The following is a 25,709-nucleotide window of genomic DNA, read 5'->3' on the forward strand; positions in this document are numbered from 1 at the left end:
GGCTCTTGTGCTCTCTTCACTTCCTGCTTTTCCCGGCACATAGGTGGGAGGAGTTTCACTTGCACGTGATTGGTTGTAAATGAACTACCACAATGTGAAGCTGATGTAGCAGAGCTGGATTTGAGTCAGTTTGCATTACATACAGAGGTAACAGACTCCCTATCTCAGCCCTTATCAGCCAAATTCAATTAAACCGACCGATAAGAGCTCAGAAATCCCAGAGCTCTCACCTCCCCTATTTGAGAAGCTCCGCTACTTAAAAGACACAAACAGCTCAGAGCTCCTCCCAGCCCCTCACTCCCCCCCCTGAGAGCAGGCAGCTACATCACTTGACAAATGAGCAGATAATCCCAAGGGCCATAGAAACGGAGTGTAAACAATGAAGTGAATAAATTAAGATAGTGGCCAAAAAAACAGTTTTGATAAAGCAATGCATTTAAGAAAAGTCTTAAATCCACATAAACTAGCAGAATAGATAGGATCCTTGTGATGGGACAACCCCTTTAAAACCCTTATACAGGAGCCAGTGATTGGGAAATAATGTCAGCGCTCATTCCTGACTACTAGCCTTTGTAAACAGGTGTACCAACCTGCTGGCAAAAGAACAGATGCTATTTTGTTGGCTGATCGGATTTAATTAAATGTCTGTCCAACATCTAGTGATTATCTAAGAGACAGTCTTCTCTAGTGTTTGTAATAACTATCCAAGACTGCCTTCACTAGCGTATCTAAAGACTGCCCAAGACAGCCTTCCCTATTGTATCTATTAACTGCTCATGACAGCCTTCCCAGTCTTCCCTATTGTATCTAGTGACTGTCCATGCCATCATTCCCTATTGTACCTAGTGACTGTCCAAGACAACCATTACAAAGGTCTATCTAGTGACTGTACAAGAAAGCTTTCCCTATTGTATCAAGTAAATGCCCATGACAGCCATCCCTATTGTATAGTGACTTCCTACTTTGATAAAAAAAAAATGACCTGGGCGCAGTAGCCGTAGTAGAAGCCGCATGCTACTGCGCATGCGCCCAGGTCATTTTTTTTTTTTATCAAAGTCCGTTTGCGAGTGCCGGAGGAGGACGGGACCGGAGGACATCGGAGGAAGAAGAGGCGTGGATGAAGATGAAGACACACTCTGAATGCCCACAGTGCACGTTCGGTAAGTAGAGCACATTCTTTTTTAGGTTATTATTTTAAAATGGGGGGGTAGTTTAATATAACTTTTACGGTGCCTGAATAGCCTTTTTAAAGGCTATTCACGCATATGTGGGGCTCTATCAGCATGATTTTGCTGATAGAGCCCCTTTAAAGATACATCAATAGACATAAATAGTAAAAGGTGACTAGTATCACAACACCATCAAGCAGGGATGAACGCAGTACATCCGGGGTAAGTATATACTACAGGTAAGTATACTGTAAATCAACAACATGGTATTTCATACCGATTGGTATAGGTACAGTCCTATGAAAAAGTTTGGACACCCCTATGAATCTTAATCATTTTTAGTTCTAAATATTTTGGTGTTTGCAGCAGCCATTTTAGTTTGATATATCTAATAACTGATGGACACAGTAATATTTCAGGATTGAAATGAGGTTTATTGTACTAACAGAAAATGTGCAATATGCATTAAACCAAAATTTGACCGATGCAAAAGTATGGGCACCCTTATCATTTTATTGATTTGAATACTCCTAACTACTTTTTACTGACTTACTGAAGCACAAAATTGGTTTTGTAACCTCAGTGAGCTTTGAACTTCATAGCCAGATGTATCCAATCATGAGAAAAGGTATTTAAGGTGGCCAATTGCAAGTTGTTCTACTATTTGAATCTCCTCTGAAGAGTGGCATCATGGGCTACTCAAAACAACTCTCAAATGATCTGAAAACAAAGATTGTTCAACATAGTTGTTCAGCGGAAGGATACAAAAAGCTGTCTCAGAGATTTAACCTGTCAGTTTCCACTGTGAGGAACATAGTAAGGAAATGGAAGACCACAGGGACAGTTCTTGTTAAGCCCACAAGTGGCAGGCCAAGAAAAATATCAGAAAGGCGGAGAAGAAGAATGGTGAGAACAGTCAAGGACAATCCACAGACCACCTCTAAAGAGCTGCATCATCTTGCTGCAGATGGTGTCACTGTGCATCGGTCAACAATACAGCGCACTTTGCACAAGGAGAAACTGTATGGGAGAGTGATGAGAAAGAAGCACGCCACAAACAGAGTCGCCTGAGGTATGAAAAAGCACATTTGGACAAGGCAGCTTCATTTTGGAAGAAGGTCCTGTGGACTGATGAAACAAAGATTGAGTTGTTTGGTCATACAAAAAGGCGTTATGCATGGCGTCCAAAAAAAAAACAGCATTCCAAGAAAAACACTTGCTACCCACTGTAAAATTTGGTGGAGGTTCCATCATGCTTTGGGGCTGTGTGGCCAATGCCGGCATCGGGAATCTTGTTAAAGTTGAGGGTCGCATGGATTCCACTCAGTATCAGCAGATTCTTGAGAATAATGTTCAAGAATCAGTGACGAAGTTGAAGTTACGCCGGGGATGGATATTTCAGCAAGACAATGATCCAAAACACCGCTCCAAATCGACTCAGGCATTCATGCAGAGGAACAATTACAATGTTCTGGAATGGCCATCCCAGTCCCCAGACCTGAATATCATTGAACATCTGTGGGATGATTTGAAGCGGGCTGTCCATGCTCGGCGACCATCAAACTTAACTGAACTTGAATTGTTTTGTAAAGAGGAATGGTCCAAAATACTTTCATCCAGGATCCAGGAACTGATTAAAAGCTACAGGAAGCGACTAGAGGCTGTTATCTTTGCAAAAGGAGAATCTACTAAACATTAATGTCACTTTTCTGTTGAGGTGCCCATACTTTTGCACCGGTCAAATTTTGGTTTCATGCATATTGCACATTTTCTGTTAGTACAATAAACTTCATTTCAATCCTGAAATATTACTGTGTCCATCAGTTATTAGATATATCAAACTGAAATGGCTGTTGCAAACACCAAAATATTTAGAACTAAAAATGATTAAGATTAATAGGGGTGCCCAAACTTTTTCATAGGACTGTATATGATCGTAGCAACGTGTCTTCAAACAAGCAAATATGTACAATGCACAGTTGGAAAAAATGGTATATTACCAAATTGGCATGGCACGAGGATTCAAATAAGTCTAACAATAGACAAGTGAAAGAATGGCATAGGCAATGGCCATAACAACATAAAACTGTGCTAAAAAAAGCGCACTGCCACACAAATATATATAAAAAATATTAAACTTTATTAAATTTAACAAGTTTAAAGTATATAGAAAGGTGATACAGGGGATAGTACAAACCATAAAAACACATGGAGGTTATGCTGTAATACTCTATGAAAGCCTGTAAATGTCACTCTGGTTATTTGTCTCTTCTCTCTATATTATAAAAATGAATTCTTGTCTGTCTGTTCTCTAATGCGAACCAAACGACTGGACCAATTTTCACCAAATTTGGTACAGAGATACTTCAGATATCCGGGAAGGTTTAAGACAAGACTCCAACTCGCTTGGACGTACCGTTGCTGAGATACAGCATTCCAAACACAGTGCCCCCCCCCCCTTAGCCAATACAAACCTGGAAGACTTTCACTCATATTCCAACCGCAATACACACGGTCACTCCACATGCACAGTACAACACTGATATCCAAACTGAGATACATGCATCAGAGGATTAGATACACAGATCATCACACAGTATCACACGCCACAGGATTAGATACACGCGTCTGCACACAGTTCCACACACTGAAGGATTTGATACGTGCGTCTGCACACGGTTCCACATGCCGAAGCATTAGATACAGGCGTCTACACACAGGTCCACACTCCAGAGGATTAGATACGCGCATCTGCACACAGTTGTACACGCCATAGGATTTGTTACGCGTGTCTGCACACAGTACCACATGCAGTAGGATTAGATACGCGCCTCTTCACACAATACCACACAGGGGAGGATTAGATATGCGCATCTGCACACAGTACCACACGGGGGAGGATTATATACGCACGTCTACACACAGTACCACATGCCATAGGATTAGATACGCGTGTCTGCACATAGTACCACATGTCGGGGGATTGGATACGCGCGTCTACACACAGTTCCACACGCCGTAGGATTAGATACGTGCCTCTTCACACAATTCTGCACAGGGGAGGATTAGATACACGTGTCTTCACACAGTTGTACACGCCATAGGATTAGATACACGCGTCTGCACACAGTACCACATGCCGTAGGATTAGATACACGCGTCTACACACAGTTCCACACTCCAGAGGATTAGCTACGCGCATCTGCACACAGTTGTACACACCATAGGATTAGATACGCGCGTCTGCACACAGTACCACATGCAGTAGGATTAGATACGTGCTTCTACACATAGTTCCACATGCCAAAGGATTAGATACGCGCCTCTTCACACAATACCACACAGGGGAGGATTAGATATGCGCGTCTGCACACAGTACCACACGGGGGAGGATTAGATACGCACGTCTACACACAGTACCACATGCCATAGGATTAGATACGCGTGTCTGCACACAGTACCACATGCCGTAGGATTAGATACGCGCGTCTACACACAGTACCACATGCCGTAGGATTAGATTTGTGTGTCTGCACACCGTACTACATGCCGTAGGATTAGATACGCGTGTACAGACAGTTTCACACACCAGAGGATTAGATACGCGCGTCTGCACACATTTGTACACGCCATAGGATTAGATACACACGTCTGCACAGAGTACCACATGCCGTAGGATTAGATACACGCGTCTACACACAGTTCCACACTCCAGAGGATTAGATACGCGCGTCTGCACACAGGTTTACATGCCTTAGGATTAGATACGCACGTCTGCACACAGTACCACATGCAATAGGATTAGATACGTGCGTCTACACATAGTTCCACACGCCGAAGGATTGGATACGCGCCTCTTCACACAATATCACACAGGGGAGGATTAGATACGTGTGTGTGCTCACAGTATCACACTTTGGAGGATTAGATACATGCCTTTGCACACAGTACCACAAGCCAGAGAATTAGATATGCGTCTCAGCACACAGTATCACACGGGGGAGGATTAGATACGCGCGTCTGCACACAGTACCACACGGGGGAGGATTAGATACGCGCGTCTACACACAGTACCACATGCCGTAGGATTAGATACGCGCGTCTGCACACAGTACCACATGCCGGGGGATTGGATACGTGCGTCTTCACACAGTTCCACATGCCGTAGGATTAGATACGCGCCTCTTCACACAATACCACACAGGGGAGGATTAGATACACGTGTCTTCACACAGTTGTACACGCCATAGGATTAGATACACGCGTCTGCACACAGTACCACATGCCGTAGGAATAGATACGCGTGTCTGCACACAGTACCACATGCCGTAGGATTAGATACGTGCATCTACACACAGTTCCACACACCGTAGGATTAGATACGCACCTCTTCACACAATACCACACAGGGGAGGATTAAATACTCGCGTCTGCACACAGTACCACACGCCAGAGGATTAGATAAGCGCGTCTGCACACAGTACCAAATTCCGTAGGATTAGATACGCGCGTCTGCACACAGTACCACATGCCGTGGGATTAGATACCCACGTCTACACACAGTTCCACATGCCGTAGGATTAGATACGCGCCTCTTCACACAATACCACACAGGGGAGGATTAGATACGTGCATCTGAACACAGTACAACACTTTGGAGGATTAGATACAGGCCTCTGCACACAGTACCACATGCCAGAGAATTAGATACGCGTCTCAGCACACAGTTCCACATGGGGGAGGATTAGATACGCGCATCTGCACACAGTACCACATGCCAGAGTATTAGATTCGCGCATCTGCACACAGTACCACACGCCAGAGTCATTAGATACGCGCGTCTGCACACAGTTTCACTTACTGGAGGATTAGATACGCACCTCTTTACACAATACCACACGGGGAGGATTAGATATGTGCATCTGCACAAAGTACCACACCAACAAGGATTGGATACTTGCATCTAAACACAGTACTACATGGGGAAGGATTAGATACAGCTTTACTCCAGGTATTCATAACAACTAATCACAGGTTTTTCACTGACATCCAAAATGAGATACACATAATCACATGACGCTTATGGACATACACACAAACCACATACAAAATACACCAGCGCAAAATTGGACAATTCTTATGGGACCACTACACAAACATAAAATGTAATATACCCGTGCGAAGCCGGGTCCTCCCTCTAGTATATAATAAATATGATGCAATATAAGTCTAAGTTATATCAGTTTCAACATAATCACAAATAGAGTGCACATATAAGAACAGGGTTAGCATAATATTAAGAATTTTACACTACCTATAATAGGACCTCCATGTGAGTAACGCGCCCCGACGCGCGTTTCGCCGCTATGTGGCTTCGTCAGGGAGAAAATTACATTGATAACGTTGATAAATCAAGGAGGCGGTCCTATGATTGATCATAGATATAGCTGTCAATCACTGATAGGACCACCTCCTTGACGTCTCAGCTCCCATTGCTGTATGCTGTACAACATGCTGTATGCATTTTGAACAGCATTTTCCATATCACAGGTTCCCTTTAATACAATTTATTTTATATTAACACTGTTTTCCCCAACCCATTATTCCTTGATTAAAGAATCTGTAGTAAGACATTCAGGCAAACACTAGTGTTACAGATTATTCCCCATTCCCAAAGCTTGCATTTAAGTAAGATTCTTAAAAAAATAAAAGAACGTGAATTAAAAATTAAAAAAAAAAAATTACATTTTTCAGTGAAGACAGTTTTTATTTCCTTTTAAATATTAATTCATATAACAAGAATGTTCCCTTGTAAGCAATGATTTGAGTTTCATTTGCATAAAAATATTCCTCATTTGCATACTTTTAGTTGTCAAATTTTATGTATATTTTTTCTGGCGATTGCTCAATAACATTAAAATACTCTTTGGCTGCTAAATATGTTTTCCAAGGAAAAATATCTTTGTATTTATGAAAAAATGCCTATGAAAGAGATTATCAATCTCTATGGGTGCTAGAAAAACAACTGTAAGACATGCAGAACAGTATCTCCATATAAATAATGTAAGTTTAAAGCGGTTTTGAGTGCACTTATTGATGACCTATTCTTACTGAAGATCGGGGGGAATTCAACACATGGGATGCTCATGGTCAACTGTTTGAAGCCACATCGGTGCTTCCTCTTTACAAGCTGTATGACATCACATTTATTAGTCACATGACCTGTTCACAGCTCAGTTTCTTTTTAGTCAAATGGGCTGAACTGCAATACCAAACACGACCACTAACCAAACAGAGCCACTATACAAGTGTACGCCGTTGTGCTTGATAAATAGTGAAAAATCCATAGTGCTCACCCAAATTCTATAGCCTCTTTTACCACTTAAGGAATGGGATATTTTCCCTGCCTCAGGACCGGCCATATTTTTAGGTTTTTTTCGTGCATGCAGTTTTGAGAGCTATATTAAGATTATTCAAATAATTTTTGCATCTTTTTTCTGTGACACATGGGGCTTAGGTTGTTTTTTCCTTATTTTAATATCCAAGAAAATTTTAACAGTACTCAATGTGCTGAAAAAGTAGTAGTGGTAGTGTGTGGGTTTTTTATTGTACACAGTGATCAGGAAGGCAGGGTAATAAACTATCCCCATCTTCTCTCTAGGAGGTTTGGCTATCATAACTGCAGGCAACCTTATATACTAATAACGTCCTTTCCAGGTTAAACATGGGCCGCCCACATATATATTGTCAACGGGTGGTCTGGGAAAAGTTAAACAACTGGTTAACTAGGAGTTCCCTCATTTATCTTTATTTAATGATATAGCCTGTCAATTATTAATTCTAAGAAATACCATTAAACCATGCATTCTTATTAACTGTTTCCCAGAAATTTTTATATTTAACTGAAAGCATCATAAAATCATTTTGGTTTCACCAGTTACATTAAAATATATAGCTTAGCTCAGTACTATAGAGTTCAGTACAGTAATGAGACCTGTTAACCTAAGACTTGATGAGCTGCAGCTCACAACACAATCATGGTCGTTCATAGACACATATAAGATAGACAGACATCATGTCTTGAGAGTATGTTGCTAAATCATTTTGTTTTGAAAAAATGGCATTTTGTAATATTTAGGCATTTCCAGACATGATAAGGAAGAATACATGCGTAATGAGTTTATTATTAGAGATGAGCGAGTAGTGCTCGATCGAGTAGGTATTCGATCGAATACTACGGTATTCGAAATACTCGTACTTGAGTACCACTCGCTATTCGAATGTAAAAGTTTGATGCAGAACCAGCATTGATTGGCCGAATGCTATATAGTCGGCCAATCAATGCTGGTTCTTCTCCTACCTTTAGAAGTCTTCTCCTTGCAGCTTCCCCGCAGCGTCTTCTGGCTCTTCATTCACTCTGCCAGGCATCGGGCCTGGGCAGACCCGACTGCGCATGTCTGCTTGTAGTGCTTGGGACGCTGCAAGGAGAAGACTTCTCGGAGGATCCAGCCCGACCCTCACTCGTGGACTTGGTAAATATAATTTGATCGAACGTTGCTTACCCCTGAAACGAGCATTTTCCCCCCATAGAGTATAATAGGATTCGATATTCGATTCAAGTAGTCGAATATTGAGGGGCTACTCGACACGAATATCGAACCTCGAGCATTTTAGGGGGCGTTCACACTACCGTCGGTGTCCGACAGGTAGTGTCCGCTCCTAGTGTCCGCTCAAAATCTCTCACGGACATTAGGAGCGGACACTAGCTGTGTCCGTGACACCTGTCATTTATTTAAATGGACATCGGGTGCGTTCTTTTGCACTCCGTGCCATTCCTTCCCTGTCTGCAAGTGAAGATGTCCGACTTCTCAAGCGGACAGAAAAACTCGACATGTAGGGTTTTTCTGTCCGCTTGAGAAGTCGGACATCTTCACTTGCGGACAGGGGAGGAAGGGCACGGAGTGCAAAAGAACGCACCCGATGTCCATTTAAATAAATGACACGTGTCACGGACACAGCTAGTGTCCGCTCCTAATGTCCGTGAGAGATTTTGAGCGGACACTAATAGTGGACACTACCTGTCGGACACCGACGGTAGTGTGAATGCCCCCTTAACTGTTCGCTCATCTCTATTTATTATTATTAGTATTTTTTTTTTTATTTAAATGTTATATTGTTATCTTTCTACAGCCCAAATACTTTCTTAATGCGTTGTCTACATAGGTGGTCCATGGCGGCAATGAATGGGTGTTAATGGTTAGACAAGTAATTCTAAAGTTAGTCTCCAAAAAGTGAACAAGGGAAGGTTCATATAGAACCTTGTTTATGTGTTTATTGCTGTGATTCATATCTAAGACTTCAGCAGTACAAAAGATTGGTCTTTAATTATTTAGTTCCCTCTAATGATAGAGATAATTCTGCTGATATTGTTATCAAAGCTGACAAGTTGGTTTGGAAGGACTGAAATTTCAGCCTTTATTGTGTGCCAAATATTATAGCCATTTTATTATAAAAGATTTAACATTGTTATGATGTGCCATGTGATGTTCAATGTTTTGGATATATTTTTTACAATCAAAAACAGACCTTTATTTCTCCACAATCTCTGACCTCTTGGGAGAGATTCCATATTTTCATATTGCTGTTATGATAGCATATGCAGATCTGAGCCAATAGTTATAACCAGTACTAGATATACTGATCAAAATGGTTAATATGACACTGTGTGGCCAACACCCCGGGCCGCACTAACTCCAACCCCACAGTGGTTTTCACCAAAGTCCCAGATGGTGTGGATGGACTTCTGGGCGGAGCAGTACAGGTCGAGTACCGTCAAACACAGAGCGCACCACAAATCATAGTAGAATCAGAACTGAGAACTATTACTAGCAGGTGTCTTGGGTAGCGGTGCAGGGTCAAGGATTCAGAGGGCTGTGGCAGGTGGTCAGCAGGTCGCAGCAGAGAGTAAAGTGTAGTCGTACAGTCCAGGTTGTTACCAAGAGGGCAATGCAGTGCAGTGGGAAGTCCAAAAGGAATGTGAGGCAGGCCGAGTCGGTAACAGGATCGGTAGAGCAGTGCAAAATGGTGTTCAGGAAGCAGAGCTCTAGAAGCAAGCCGGGGTCATAAACTGGAGCAAGCACAGTACACAAATCAGGAGGCAAAGGCAAGGTCAGAGGTCAAAGCAAGACTGTCTGAACACAGGCAATCAGGACAGGAGAAATGCTTACTACCAGGACACAGAGTACACCTGAGTAGCCAGCGGCGGTCTGGAGCCAGAGCCTTTCTTAAGTAGGCTGCAGCCTGCCACTAGGCCGAAATCCAGTCCGGCTCAGGAGGAGACTGGCAACCCCCGCAAAATGCTGTGGAGGCTCTGGTCCTTCCACTAACAATTGCTTGTTTAATGGTGTTGCAGACTGGGAGATCTTTTGTACAAGATGCTTTTATATACCTGATATTGTGTAGCAGATCATTATTCAAATAATTATTAGAATTAAATCTAAGTTAATATAAATTTTAATTTCAGGTTGTCATGTAACAAAGCGGGAAAAACACCAAATGAATACTTTTGCAAACCATTGGTTGTCAGCCAAAACTGGGATTAGAGAATACCTAAAAAAGTAAGGTATAATTCAATAATTTTCATTTGTTCTGTGTTTTTGACCAGGTCTTAGTTATGGCTCACAATCACTGTTGTAAATTACTGACCAAATCACTGTGTGAATAAGGCATAACAATTGCATTATGTTTTAATAATAATCAATGTTCAAATTCAGATACTTCCAAGTATTCACAAAATTTTTTTTTGCCATTGTATGTGAACATTCCCTAATGGTCTTAACACCAATCTTATACTGTACATTCACAACCCTGAAGACATAAAAAGAAAATTAACTAACTTATACAGTTCCTGCCATCTCTGCCCATGCCCTTTCAAGTGCGATCCTAAAGCCCAAGCATCCTATGTGATATACATTTAAAATACCTCTTACTGAGAGAAACTAGGAGAAGGGATTTGATTCATAAATTGTTCCAGCAGGATATTTCCTCTACAGACATTAGAGCCGCAAATTCTCTGTTCTTTCTAAATTCCGTATGCTGATGCATTTCATGTTCAAATTAAAAATGATGTAATCATCCACTGGTTACAGATGATGCTGAGTTAATCTTGCTTTGAAAGGAAAATTTGTCATCCAAGATAAGAATTTAATTAAAATTTTTTATCTCCAGTGTCTCTTTTTGTATGATTTTACAATACTCAGAGTAAACTAATAAGTTGCCATTATTATGCCAATTGATGTCCCATGAGAACCCTGGAAACAGGGCCCAGAGGCATCTGAAATTAATAGAATATGATATTTTAATTCATTTTATAACACTACCCATTGTGGGATGATAACTTGCTCATTTTCTTTTGTACAATACCATATTTTGATAGTTACACGAACATGGAATTGGTTATGCATTTGGCTAAAAGTCTGCCACGAAAAGCCTAATAACAGCAAATTTAATTCTGTTATGATTTTTTCCTTTTTTCTGTTTTCGTTATTTTATTTAGATTTTTATATGTTACATTAACTTCTTGATGGTACCGAGCAATGTAGTTGTAGTTGAAGTTTTGTCTTAGACATACTGTACATATGTACAGTATATGGACCTAACCGATCTTCACTCTGATTCCAATTTGTCTTGAAAGCAGTGCTACACAATATCATAGCATGACAAAAAAAATACTTAAAATGATGCAAATAGGATAGTTAACACATCACTTATTGTGCTTAGAAAAGTTACTTATCTTGCAATACACATATCTAAATATGCCCGGCCAAAGGGACACGTAAGGCATGTCACATCTACACATAGTAGTTCTTCCTACCATTCATTTTTATGACATATACACTGAACTGGGAATACTCTTTGAGTTAACAACCTGATGGTCCCTGCAACAAAGTCCAGATCTCTGTATTGGGGTTAAAGAGTGAATATCAGGTGTAGCTTCAAGTCAAATCAGTTTTAAAGGAGTAGCTTCAAGTCAAACACAACTAGTCATACTCATTTTACTGATGAATATTTCTCATGGACTAGAATTGAGAAAGAACATGCATGTGTGAATATTTAACTGGTCCTTTTTCCCCTTATTCTCAGCCTTTACTGCTGGGTAGTACTGTAGTAATGGGATCCCAATCTCATGATGAGTAGGAAAGTCCTTTTTTTTAACTGTAATTTTTATTGAATTTTTTTAGATAAGAGGTATAAGAAAAATAAAACAAAGGACAACAAAAGGGAGAACGGAGTTTGCCAAACCCCATAAATGCAAACAATCAAACACAAAAACTTAACACAGAAGAAATACGGGGAGAGAAGACAACCATGAAAGACAGGGAAAAAACAAGGTTGGGGAAGGAAAACAAAGTTCGGAGACCCCGTAAAGTACAGTACGTGTCACAGAGTCACAGAGAGACCAACAGTGCCGCACCTTCCACGAGGCGACGTGAAGTCACCGCTTCGGGCGGCGCTATGCCAGGGCCCCGGGGAGGGGGGGGGAGCATTTTTGCTTACCTAAGCAAGTCCAGGACAAGCTGTCTTGGACTGGCTTAGCATCATCATCTCGGCAGCCCGGCACGGGAAGCGAGCGGTGGATTGGGGAGGCCCTGTGGACGCAACGCTGCTCCAGCAGCCTCCCCTCACGCTCAGGCAGAGAGCAGGTATTCTCCCTGCCTGCTCTCTGCCTGCTAACGCCGCTCCACCACGCCCCCTTCGCTCCGCCCCACGGTATTCTGTCGTCCGCCTTGGATGGCAAAAAAGGTAGGTTCACCCCTGGAGACAAGATAGAGTGAAAGGCATCCAGTGCATTATTAAAGACTAGCAGTCAGGAATTCAAGGCTTCTCACGTCCTTCATACAAGCCAAGAGCTCAAGACAAGATGGAGGATTCGACTCTTTCAGGTTCTAGCATTGAGGGTCTTAGCTGCAGTGCATAGGTACAGGGAGAGCCTAGGTGTCTGGGGGGATGTTCAGGAGATAAACAAGGAGATCCAGAGGGACCACCTGCAGAAAAAGGGCATCTATAAGATACCTGACCTCCTTCCAGAAGCCCAGCATGAGAGGGCATGTCCAGAAAATATAGCACAGGGTACCTTCCGCAGTACTACAGCACCAACATCCTGAGGGAACTGCCAAATTCAAGGCATGAAGGAGAGTGGGGGTGTGATGCCAGTGCATCAAGAACTTATACTGAGCCTTCCTGAATGTAACACACTGGGAGGACTTCTGGGCCCTAGACCACACAATGTTCCACTGTCCCATAGAAATACTGTAGATTTAGGAAGGTCCTTTTAAAGGGGCTCTATCAGCAAAATTATGCTAATAGAGCCCCACATATGTGTGAATAGCCTTTAAAAAGGCTATTCAGGCACCGTAAATGTTATATATTAAATCCCGCGCCTGCATAGTAGCGCTTCCCTCCGGAGCACTACTGCGCAGGCCCACTTGCCCGTAGAACTACACGAGCGTACTGCACACTCGCGAACTGCCATTAAGTAAAATGGCGAGTGAGCCTGCGCAGTAGCACTTCGGAGGGAAGCGCTACTACGCAGGCACGAGATTTGAAGACCTCAAGCCGGAAAAAGACCAATAGGAAGCCGGCAGAAGGGACGGGACAAGAGGGTGTTGCTCCAAGAAGAAAGAAGAGGTAAGCGTGCCTGAAGATGATGCGGCATCGTGCATCACAACCCTCGGTGCACGTTCGGTAAGATTTGCATATATGTTTTTATGCTTTTATTTAAAAACGGGATCGGGGTTTAATATAACATTTATGGTGCCTGAATAGCCTTTTTAAAGGCTATTCACGCATATGTGGGGCTCTATTAGCATAATTTTGCTGATAGAGCCCCTTTAAGGTTATTGTGAAATAACTCTTCAATCAATGGTGAAAAAATAAACATTTCTTTTATTGGTTCTACATTTTAATTACTTCTGTCATTTGTGCAATTACTTCTGATTTTTGCTTCTAGGCAATTTCTTAATAGAAACAAGTACTATTGTCAGCTGAGAGAACTGAATGTACAGTCATAAGTCTTTCCTTCTATATATGACTTGTAGGGCCGTGCCTGGGAGTAATGTATCTTGCAGACATATATGTTGAACATAGTGTCAAATGATGACATTTTCTGTCAGGAATTAGATCTGTTTATAGAAATACAATTGGTTTTGGTGTTCTCAAGATTGCATTACAGCTTTGGACTGTGCTCAGAATTATGGCTTGTAGCAGGGACTATCAATAACAAGATTGTCTTTAGCATTTAGCATTGCAATATTCATATGATCCTTGGCATTTGTTATGCTCTTTGCTATTTCTAGCATTAATGAGCTACCAGTTGATAGCCACTTTTGATCTCTTACAGTTTTGTGTCAGACAACCTTTTGACTTAAATCCTTCTCTAAGTATGGATTGAATTCTTTGTTTGCTTGGTCTGTACATGGAATACGGAGCTCATCGGACATAAATATATTTATTAAGCAGCACACATTTTGTTTCTTAGGACAGTTTAGATATCAATGTGGCAAATTCTTCACTGGAAGGTGGTTATGATTCATACATTAATTATTATTGCCGAATATGGGTAGAATACAGCAGAAATTCATGTGGATAGACAATTGAGGTGATGCATGCAGGCCGCAATGTAGTATATGCACTATAAAACTAGATGACACTAAATTGGATTGGACACGTCCTGAAAACCTTATTTTGGTTTAAACAGAATTAGCACCAAATTTAGTCTGAAGAAGAGCAAGCAACGCAGCTGCCACAGATCAAGTTGGGCAGCTACGGAATGTGGGAGATCTTGAGCCTCAATGTGATAGTGACATATTAACTACTATAAGGGGATAATTGTTGTTTGATGTTACCTGGCCCTGTCATGCTCAGCAGTATTAGGTCTGAAAAATTCCTTACCAGTTTACAGGACAATGTGAAGAAGGTCCTAGATTAGTAAGTCGCATAAAGGTTATTCATAGCATCAATAAGTTGCACTGTAACCACCCTAACTCCCCATAGTGTACGCGTGTCATCAAATATCAGTGAAAGAAGATAATATTTCAAGTAAGCATTAAAGCTTGCTAGTTGGTTCCTAGGCATTTCCTTGAAAATCAACCACTTTGCATGACAAAGGTAGAGCAGTGTAAGAGCAGAAATAAATCTAAGTAAAGCTATGACCACATGTAACTGCTCTAGTGAGTATAATTTTTTTCACCAGCTTGTGATTCACATTTTGAATCTTGAAATTTAATTGTTCTCTAATTTAATTAAAAAATGCCATTTTTTATTAACCCAATTCAACACAATGTCGAGGCATGTTAATACTGAGATTAATACTTACCCCCCCCCCCTTCTCTCACAACCAGGGTGGCCACAGCTAGACAGAAATAGGATAGTCTGTATATTCATTGGAAGATCATGTTGTTTTGAGAAAAGCTGCTTAACTTGTGACACATATATCAGGATATGACTAGTCAAGAGGATGACTAAGGGAGTGGGGGTTGCATCTATAGCTGTACAATATTCAGTCAATAGGATAAGTAAAGGAAGACATCTCTGTAGCCATGAGCATGACTCTCATTTTTGCATCAGATATGTTACCATCCTCACATTTCTCTAACTTCAAATTGCTGGATTTTAGGCATGTTTGTTATGGTGCTAAGAATCTCACTTTTCATACGAATACGACACCAGTATCACAGTTCTATCTGTATTATTTCCAGAGATATTACCAGTTGAAAACACACACACATATATATATATATACAGTCCTATGAAAAAGTTTGGGCACCCCTATTAATCTTAATCATTTTTAGTTCTAAATATTTTGGTGTTTGCAACAGCCATGTCAGTTTGATATATCTAATAACTGATGGACACAGTAATATTTCAGGATTGAAATGAGGTTTATTGTACTAACAGAAAATGTGCAATATGCATTAAACCAAAATTTGACCGGTGCAAAAATATGGGCACCTCAACAGAAAAGTGACATTAATATTTAGTACATCCTCCTTTTGCAAAGATAACAGCCTCTAGTCGCTTCCTGTAGCTTTTAATCAGTTCCTGGATCCTGGATGAAGGTATTTTGGACCATTTCTTTCTACAAAACAATTCAAGTTCAGTTAAGTTAGATGGTCGCTGAACATGGACAGCCCGCTCTCAAATGATCTGAAAACAAAGATTGTTCAACATAGTTGTTCAGGGGAAGGATACAAAACGTTGTCTCAGAGATTTAACCTGTCAGTTTCCACTGTGAGGAACATAGTAAGGAAATGGAAGACCACAGGGACAGTTCTTGTTAAGCCCAGAAGTGGCAGGCCAAGAAAAATATCAGAAAGGCAGAGAAGAAGAATGGTGAGAACAGTCAAGGACAATCCACAGACCACCTCCAAAGAGCTGCAGCATCATCTTGCTGCAGATGGTGTCACTGTGCATCAGTCAGCAATACAGCGCACTTTGCACAAGGAGAAGCTGTATGGGAGAGTGATGAGAAAAAAGCCGTTTCTGCACGTACGCCACAAATAGAGTTGCCTGAGGTATGCAAAAGCACATTTGGAGAAGCCAACTTCATTTTGGAAACAAAGATTGAGTTGTTTGGTTATAAAAAAAGGCGTTATGCATGGCGTCCAAAAAGAAACAGCATTCCAAGAAAAACACTTGCTACCCACTGTAAAATTTGGTGGAGGTTCCATCATGCTTTGGGGCTGTGTGGCCAATGCCGGCACCGGGAATCTTGTTAAAGTTGAGGGTCGCATGGATTCCACTCAGTATCAGCAGACTCTTGAGAATAATGTTCAAGAATCAGTGACGAAGTTGAAGTTACGCCAGGGATGGATATTTCAGCAAGACAATGATCCAAAACACCGCTCCAAATCAACTCAGGCATTCATGCAGAGGAACAATTACAATGTTCTGGAATGGCCATCCCAGTCCCCAGACCTGAATATCATTGAACATCTGTGGGATGATTTGAAGCGGGCTGTCCATGCTCGGCGACCATCTAACTTAACTGAACTTGAATTGTTTGTCCAAAATACCTTTATCCAGGATCCAGGAACTGATTAAAAGCTACAGGAAGCGACTAGAGGCTGTTATCTTTGCAAAAGGAGGATCTACTAAATATTAATGTCACTTTTCTGTTGAGGTGCCCATACTTTTGCACCGGTCAAATTTTGGTTTAATGCATATTGCACATTTTCTGTTAGTACAATAAACCTCATTTCAATCCTGAAATATTACTGTGTCCATCAGTTATTAGATATATCAAACTGAAATGGCTGCTGCAAACACCAAAATATTTAGAACTAAAAATGATTAAGATTAATAGGGGTGCCCAAACTTTTTCATAGGACTATATATATATATATATATATATATATATATATATAATATATATATATATGTGTGTGTGTGTGTGTTTTCAACTGGTAATACCTCTGGAAATAATACAGATAGAACTGTGATACTGGTGTCGTATTCGTACTGTATGCAGCTCCCATATTCTGACTCTGTTTTCAATTTGTAATCTCCCGAAGTAATACAGGTATACAGGTAGAAGAAAGCATATGAAAGCTGAGAATCTCATCTTTCATATGACACCAGAAGCATGTTTCTATATTTTATAAATTCTGAGATTAAGAGTTTGAATTGAACCCACCTCTAGACCAGTTTATCTATATTACCCTAGTACTACTACAAGCAGTGAGGATTTCTAATGCTAATAAAGAAAGAGGAGACATAATGTGGATTTTACTTTAGGATTTCACAGAAAGCAGCCAAAATCCATTAATATATTATATTACTAAATGTATTAAAGACACAAGCTGGCAGAAAATCAAAAGCTGTATAAAAGTTAAGATTTCTCGCAGCTTCCCTGTGATGGTTAGTTTAGTTGTAAAACAGAATTTTAGACGATGCTGTTGATTCAGTGACACATAGAGTAGTTATAATGGTAGCCCACCAGTAAGTATGACTGATCATTGGTAATGGATATTATATGCTGCTGTAGTGCAGTCTTATCTGCTAAAAATTCAGAAAGTGAAATTATAACAACAGATAGGGCCCGGATCTATTGCTGTGGCACCCATAGAGAATATGTATGTAAAGACATAAGTAATACACACAATATTTATTTACACATAGAACTTAGTGATGGCACACAATATACATTAAAGAATGGCATCTTCCTAGTTTAATATCACAATTTTATTAAACCTAAACATTTCTGATATATGTAAACTTCCACTTAAATTGTGTACAAAATAATAAGGCTGGGTTCGGATGGGGTATTTTGGTCCAGAATTTGAGGTGGAGGCCACCTCAGATTCTGGACCAAAAAAAACAGTAGCTCCGACTAGATGCCGGTGCAGTGCACCGACATCCGGTCTTAGCACTCTGCTCCAGTTTAGGCCCAAATGAATGGGCCTAGTCGGGAGGAGGGAGTTTCTTCAGGAGGATGTTGCAAGGCGAATCCACCTGAAGAATGAGCATGTCGCTTCTTTTTTCCGGGAGCTGGAACTGAGCCGCTCCCAGAAAAAAGAACTGAGCGGCTCCCATTGATTTCAATGGGAGCAGTTTTTTTTATCAGGATTTTGAGGCAGATTCCGCCTCAAAATCCTGACCAAAATACCCTGTGTGAACTCAGCCTAAATCACATCAACATGTGAGTAACCTATAGGTTGTAGCTGTCAATTGACATAATTATATTACCATCTAATGTTACATTATATGTTTGATGCTACATGTGTTCTATTACAATTGGATCACAGCCATGCTTTTAGTTTTATCACCCCTATGGATTACCCTGCTATACCCTTATAAGTTTCTTATGTGATCATAGGATTAATCATTAAATGACAATACCTACATTTGGGTTTGGAAATTGCATCTAGCTAAAATAATTTTGTGTGATAAACGGAACTGTAATAGATGTTACATCATAAGCCAGCAGCAATTGGTATTATTGGGACTTTGGTGTGATTGCAGACAGTGGGATGCTTGACACAGAAAAAGTAAAATTGGAAAAAAGTTTGTAATGAACTCCTTGAAACTTGTGTACTGCTTCCAATACAGAAATTGGTATCTCTCAGGCGTACACATTAGATTGACATAACCAAGCTAGCCTGCTGAGTTGTGGACTTTTTTGTGACTGTCAATAGTAATCTAGTTTTACTGTGCAGATTTTTATATTTTCTCCTTCTGTTTACCAAAAGCAAAATTAGTTGTAAAGATTTCATGGACTTTAAACTTGAAAGAGTTAATCAACTATATTATCAAACTATAACTTATACATTATTCATACAATATTTATTGCATGTATAAATGTTTATGTCTCTCGAATAAAATGCTTTATATAATGTAAAGTGTTTCTACTGTATATTTCCAAAGTTCCTTTTCCATACTAAAAAAGCACATTGAAGTGCTTCTAGATCCTTATATGTAGAACCTTTGTGTAAGTTTTTAACTGAAAAGCTCATATTTCTGTACTTTGGAAGTTTTGAGATTCCTATCTTAATACTACTAGTAGTTATTAGAGATGAGCGAACACTAAAATGTCCGAGGTTCGAAATCCGATTCGAACAGCCGCACACTGTTCGACTGTTCGAACAGATTTCGAACCCCATTATAGTCTATGGGGGGAAATGCTCGTTTCAGGGGTACGCAAAATTCGATAAAATTATACTTACCAAGTCCACGAGTGACGGTTGGGCTGGATTCTCCTTGAAGTCTTCTCCCGGCGCAGCATCCCCGCGTCTTCTTCCGGCTGGAATTCACTCTGCCTAGGCATCTGGGCTTCGGCAGAGCCGACTGCGCATGCGCGGTCGTCTCTGCCCGGCCCGACGCCTGAGCAGAGCCGACTGCGCATGTGAGGGCATGCCCGCGCATGCGCAGTCGGCTCTGCCTAGGCCGGAAGCCTAGGCAGAGTGAATTCCAGCCGGAAGACGCCACGGGGATGCTGCAAGGAGAAGACTTCTAAAGGTAAGAGAAGAACCAGCGTTGACTGGCAGAAAGTATAGCATTCTGCCAATCAACGCTGGTTCTGCATCGAACCTTAAACTTCGAACAGCTAGTAGTGTTCGATCGAGCACGAGTATTTTGAATACCGTAGTATTTGATCGAACACCTACTCGATCGAACACTACTCGCTCATCTCTAGTAGTTATTATTGTCTGTCATGCTACAGGAATATTAGAGCTGTACAATGCTGAACTCATTGGACTATTTTAACAATTCAATCAATTTATCACTTATTAGATCCAAAAGTGAATATTTTATTTTTAATATTTATTCTATCTATCTATCTCTATCATCCAAAGGTAGTACTTGAATTAATTCATATTTATTTCTACTTTGTCCCATATATAAGTAAATGTGCCGCTTGTGTGTTCATGGAACTAATGGAGAGCATTAAAGCCGCTATCCTATTCATTAGTATATTGTTTAATAGAGCTGCTGCTGGGGTTATAAACAGAAAAAACAGGTAGTGGTTTCAGGGACAACTGGTCCAGTCTGAAGTTTACAGGTCTGTGGGCTGTTTGTTCCTGGTGACCACTACAGTCAATCACAGGCCTCAGCAGTCATCACTTCACCTACAGGTACATGCCATTTGTGAAGAGGTCAATGGTGAATCCTGTGATTGGCTGCAACAATGACTTAGAATTGATGGGACGTCACAAGTAACATCAGTCGATGGACCTGTATACAGAAAAACTGAGTTGAGAGAGGTAAGAGCACTATTAAATGATAAAACAATAAGACAACCCCTTAAAGGGGCTCTATCACTTGGAAAAGTCATTTTTAACTAAGCACATACTTGCATAGCCTTTAGAAAGGCTATTCCACACCTACCTTTTGTATGTAAATTGCCTCAGTGGTTTTTGAATGAGCCTGTGTTTATTCATATGCTAATTAGCCTCTCAGTGCACCCCGGAAGTCTCATTGTCTCATAGCCTCTGCTATTCTTTTCTATGTATGTATACAGCACAGGCTGCTGCTGATGACTTCCTGTTTCCTGTTTGCACACACAGATAGGATAGAATAGCAGAGAGGAGGCTGCTGGGAACTTCCTGTGCTGGCTGGAAGCTAATTAGAATATTAATAAAAACAGGCTCATTCAAAACCCAATGAGGCAATTTACATACAAAAGGTATGTGTGGATTAGCTTTTCTAAAGGCTATGCATGTGCTTAGTTAAAAATGACTTTTCCCAATGATAGAGCCCCTTTAAAGTTCTTATTTTTGAATTCCAGATTTGAAAATTGAATTTACACTCTAAGAACACAGTAATTCATCTATAATGTGGTTTATGCAGTCAAGAACTTTAGCAAGTTCAAAAAGTTGGTACTGAACGGGGGAAGTGGCAGTTTAGGATAATGATGGGAATTTATTAATACTAGTATTCTGTACACCAGTCTTAATCCATTCCATCATTGCTACTAAATCACCTGAATTATTAAGACGTTCGATCCCCTTAATAATTCAAGTGCACTCTGTGTCAGTCAGGGACTGGTGTAGACTTCAGTTATAACATGCACCAGTTTTCTGTTGTGAGTTATAGTAAATTTTGATGGACTGAGGCATCCTTGCCTGGCCTGCCAAGAGGTGGCAAGCAAGATACAGAAGGAACAATGTGGCATACCCAAAGATGGACAGTCAAAAATGCACCATATTTATACCTATCTATGCCAGAAAACTCAGCATAAGCGTGCCTGTGCATACTATGATTGTAAGTATCACTAGACCATAGGATACCATCCCGTGTTAAAAATGGAAGCTAAACAGCATTAAACAATATAATCAAGCATCTTATCTAGACGCTGAGAGCTAAAATTTCTAATAGATTAATGCTCTAAATGACAGCGGAGCAGCGGGCCAGCCATCTCTAGAGGTAAGTAGCTTTAGTCTCCCATTAGCATGAATGGAAGCAGCACGCAGGGGGTTAAGGCTGTGTGCCGGCTGCTTCCATTCATTCCTATGGAACTGCAGCGGAGCCTTCACACTGAGTATGTTATGTCAGTCCAGGTAGCTGCAACGGGGCTAAGGGATAGCAGTAGGGAATCTCGCCCTGCACTACTCCCACTAGCTATCCCGGTCCCTGCCTCACGGGTGTGGGTCGGCTGTTCTCAGGCTAAGCCTGACCCCGACAGCTCCTCTCTCACTGATACCGTAGGCCTAGAGGGAAGTGGGAGAAGGAATGCCCTATAAGACCTCTAGGGACTGGAGACTAAAGGGGGTCACCCCTAACGAACAAGTGAAGCTGCTACTGACAGGGACTGACAAGGGTGTGCGCTGACTAACAACACAAGCAGCACACAGGAAAAATGTGGGAAAGGATTCCCCCAAACCAATATGGGAAGGAACCATACACTAGGAAACAAACACAGGGAAACTGAGTAGAAATCAAAGGATAAGGCAATTCACTCACACAGTCAATTATACACAGAGGGAGGATTGGTGGACACAGAAGGGAAAACACACAAACCAACTCGTTCACCCAAACCTCCCAAAAATCAACCACGGAACTTCCTCTATCCCAGAACACCACCTACTCCTCCTGCTAAGGCCTAGCTCTGTAAAAGCGACACTCAGCACAGAACCATGGGAGGCATGGGTTTAAATACAGAGTAGAGACCACTCCTCCCAGGTGCAAATGGGAGGACAGACTAATCAACCAGGAGATAAAGCTGCCTACCAGCAGTGCGCGCATGCAAGTCAGAAGGTGTGCACCAATACTCACGACAGGACAACCCCGCAGCGCCAGGATGCCACTCCAGACACTGCGCAGCCAAAAACTCCCCAGGTAAGAAAAATAGAAATTAAAGAACCTAAATACTCCTAACAGGATCCTCCTCTCAAGGAGAAGACTCCGGATTCTCTAGGAGCATCCTTCTTCGGGAACTCCTTGTGGAATTTCTCCACGAGTCTGGGAGCTGACACATCCGACTCCAGGACCCAAGAATTATCCTCAGGACCGTATCCCTTCCATGCCACCAGATACCATAGCTTCCCCCGAACATATTTGCTATCCAGAACTCGGGATATCTCATACTCCCCGGACTCAGAAACTGGTGGAACCTTAACTGGAGACGTTCCCTTCTTGGCCTTCTTTAACAAGGAGACATGGAAGACCCGGTTTATCTTCCACCTTTTAGGTAGTTGCAGCTGCGCCGCCACTTCATTTACCATCTTGATGATCTTAAAAGGACCCACAAATCTGGGACCCAGCTTCTTGCTAGCAACCTTCAACCTGATATTCTTGGTGGACAACCAAACCATCTCACCAGGGAAGAACTGCAACTCTCCTCTCTTCCGATCCGCCTGGACCTTAGCCTGGTGCGACGCCCGCACCAGATTCTCTCGGATACGGGACCATACCCCTTGCAGCTTTTTAGAAAATAGCTCCTCCTCCGGAACTGGGGAAGAAATGGAAGAAAATACTCTGAAAACAGGATGTCTACCACCGGAGCAAAAAAAAGGTGTGGTACCTGTGGCATTGGAATCATGGTTGTTTAGGGAAAATTCTGCCAGGGGGAGAAAGGCAGCCCAATTATTCTGGTTCTCTCGAACAAAACACCTCAAAAACTGTTCCACATCCTGATTCTTCCTCTCTGTTTGTCCGTTAGACTCTGGGTGAAACCCGGAGGAAAACGACAGTGTAACTCCCAACCTGCTGCAAAAAGCCCGCCAGAATTTAGCCACAAATTGCGGTCCCCTGTCCGAAACGATCTCCTCAGGAAGACCATGCAACCTTACAATCTCTTTAATAAACGCCTCAGATAGTGTCTTGGCACATGGCAGCCTGGAAAACGGGATCAAATGGCACATTTTCGTGAAGCGGTCAACGACTACCCAAATGACCGTGAAACCCTTAGACACCGGAAGGCCCGTGATGAAATCCATAGACAGATGAGTCCAAGGTGCCTTAGGAGGTTCAAATGGATGTAGAAGTCCGTGTATGCGACGCCTTGGCTCTTGCACAGACCGAACAATTTTGAACAAACTGCAAGACCTCCTTACTCCACCCTGGCCACCAAAAATTCCTAGACACCAATCTCATGGTCTCTGATACCCCCGGGTGACCAGCAAGAACCGACTCATGACACTCCCTCAGGAGACTTTGTCGGAGAGTAGTTGGGACAAAAAGCTTGTTTCTAGGTATCTTGGAAGGTGCAGCGTGTTGCGCTTCGATCAAGGCCTTCTCCAATTTCGTGCCCAATACTGCTACCACCACTCCATCCCCAAGAATAGTGGCAGGCGCCTCTCGTTCCTCCTCAGTCGACATATACCGGGATAAAGCATCAGCCTTAACATTCTTTGAACCCGGCACATAAGTCACGTTAAAATGGAACCGCGCAAAAAAATAGAGCCCATCTGGCCTGCCGTGCATTTAATCTCTTCGCCGACCCAAGATAAATCAAATTCTTGTGGTCAGTAAATACCTGGACTGGCCTTCTGGCCCCCTCCAGGAAATGACGCCAATGTTCGAACGCTAGTTTTATTGCTAGTAGTTCCCTATCTCCGATGTCATAATTCCGTTCAGAGGCAGAGAATTTCTTAGAAAAGAAGGCACAGGGATGCGTACCCTCCTCGAACTCCTGAGAAAGTACTGCTCCGACCCCCACCGAGGAGGCATCCACCTCCACTCGGAAGGCCAACCTCTCATTCGGCTGTCTCAAAATGGGAGCGGACGAGAATCGCTTCTTCAGTTCTTCAAACGCAGCTAGCGCCTCTGGCGACCACTTAGCACAGTCAGCCCCCTTCTTAGTCAAGTCCGAGATAGGTTTCACAACCTCAGAAAATCCCTTGATAAACTGGCGATAATAGTTGGAGAACCCCAAGAACCGTTGGACCGCCTTTAGGTTCTCGGGTCGCGGCCACTCCAAGACTGCCCTGACCTTCTCAGGGTCCATCTCGAACCCCTTGTCCGATAGGATATAGCCAAGGAAACATAATTTATTGACCGCGAACACACATTTCTCCAGCTTAGCACTTAATTGGTTAACCCTCAGGAGATCTAAAACCTCTCTCACTCTCTCCCAATGAGTCTCCAAATCCGGGGTGTAAATGAGTATATCGTCCAGATAGACCACAACCCCCCTCCCTATGACGGCACTTAGCACATCATTAATAAAATTCTGAAAAAACGCAGGCGCATTGGTTAGACCGAAAGGCATCACAAGATTCTCAAAGTGTCCTAGGGGTGTGTTAAACGCTGTTTTCCACTCATCCCCCTTCTTGATTCTCAGCAAGTTATACGCCCCACGTAAATCTATTTTACTAAACCAGCGGGCTCCCGTAATCTGGCTGAATAGATCCGAGATCAACGGAATGGGATAGGGATTCCGCACCGTGATTTTGTTAATCTCTAGAGATGAGCGAACACTAAAATGTTCGAGGTTCGAAATTCGATTCGAACAGCCGCACACTGTTCGAGTGTTCGAATGGGTTTCGAACCCCATTATAGTCTATGGGGAACATAAACTCGTTAAGGGGGAAACCCAAATTC

This window comes from Leptodactylus fuscus, chromosome 1 (assembly GCF_031893055.1).
Source record: "Leptodactylus fuscus isolate aLepFus1 chromosome 1, aLepFus1.hap2, whole genome shotgun sequence".
In the NCBI taxonomy this organism is placed as follows: Eukaryota; Metazoa; Chordata; class Amphibia; order Anura; family Leptodactylidae; genus Leptodactylus; species Leptodactylus fuscus.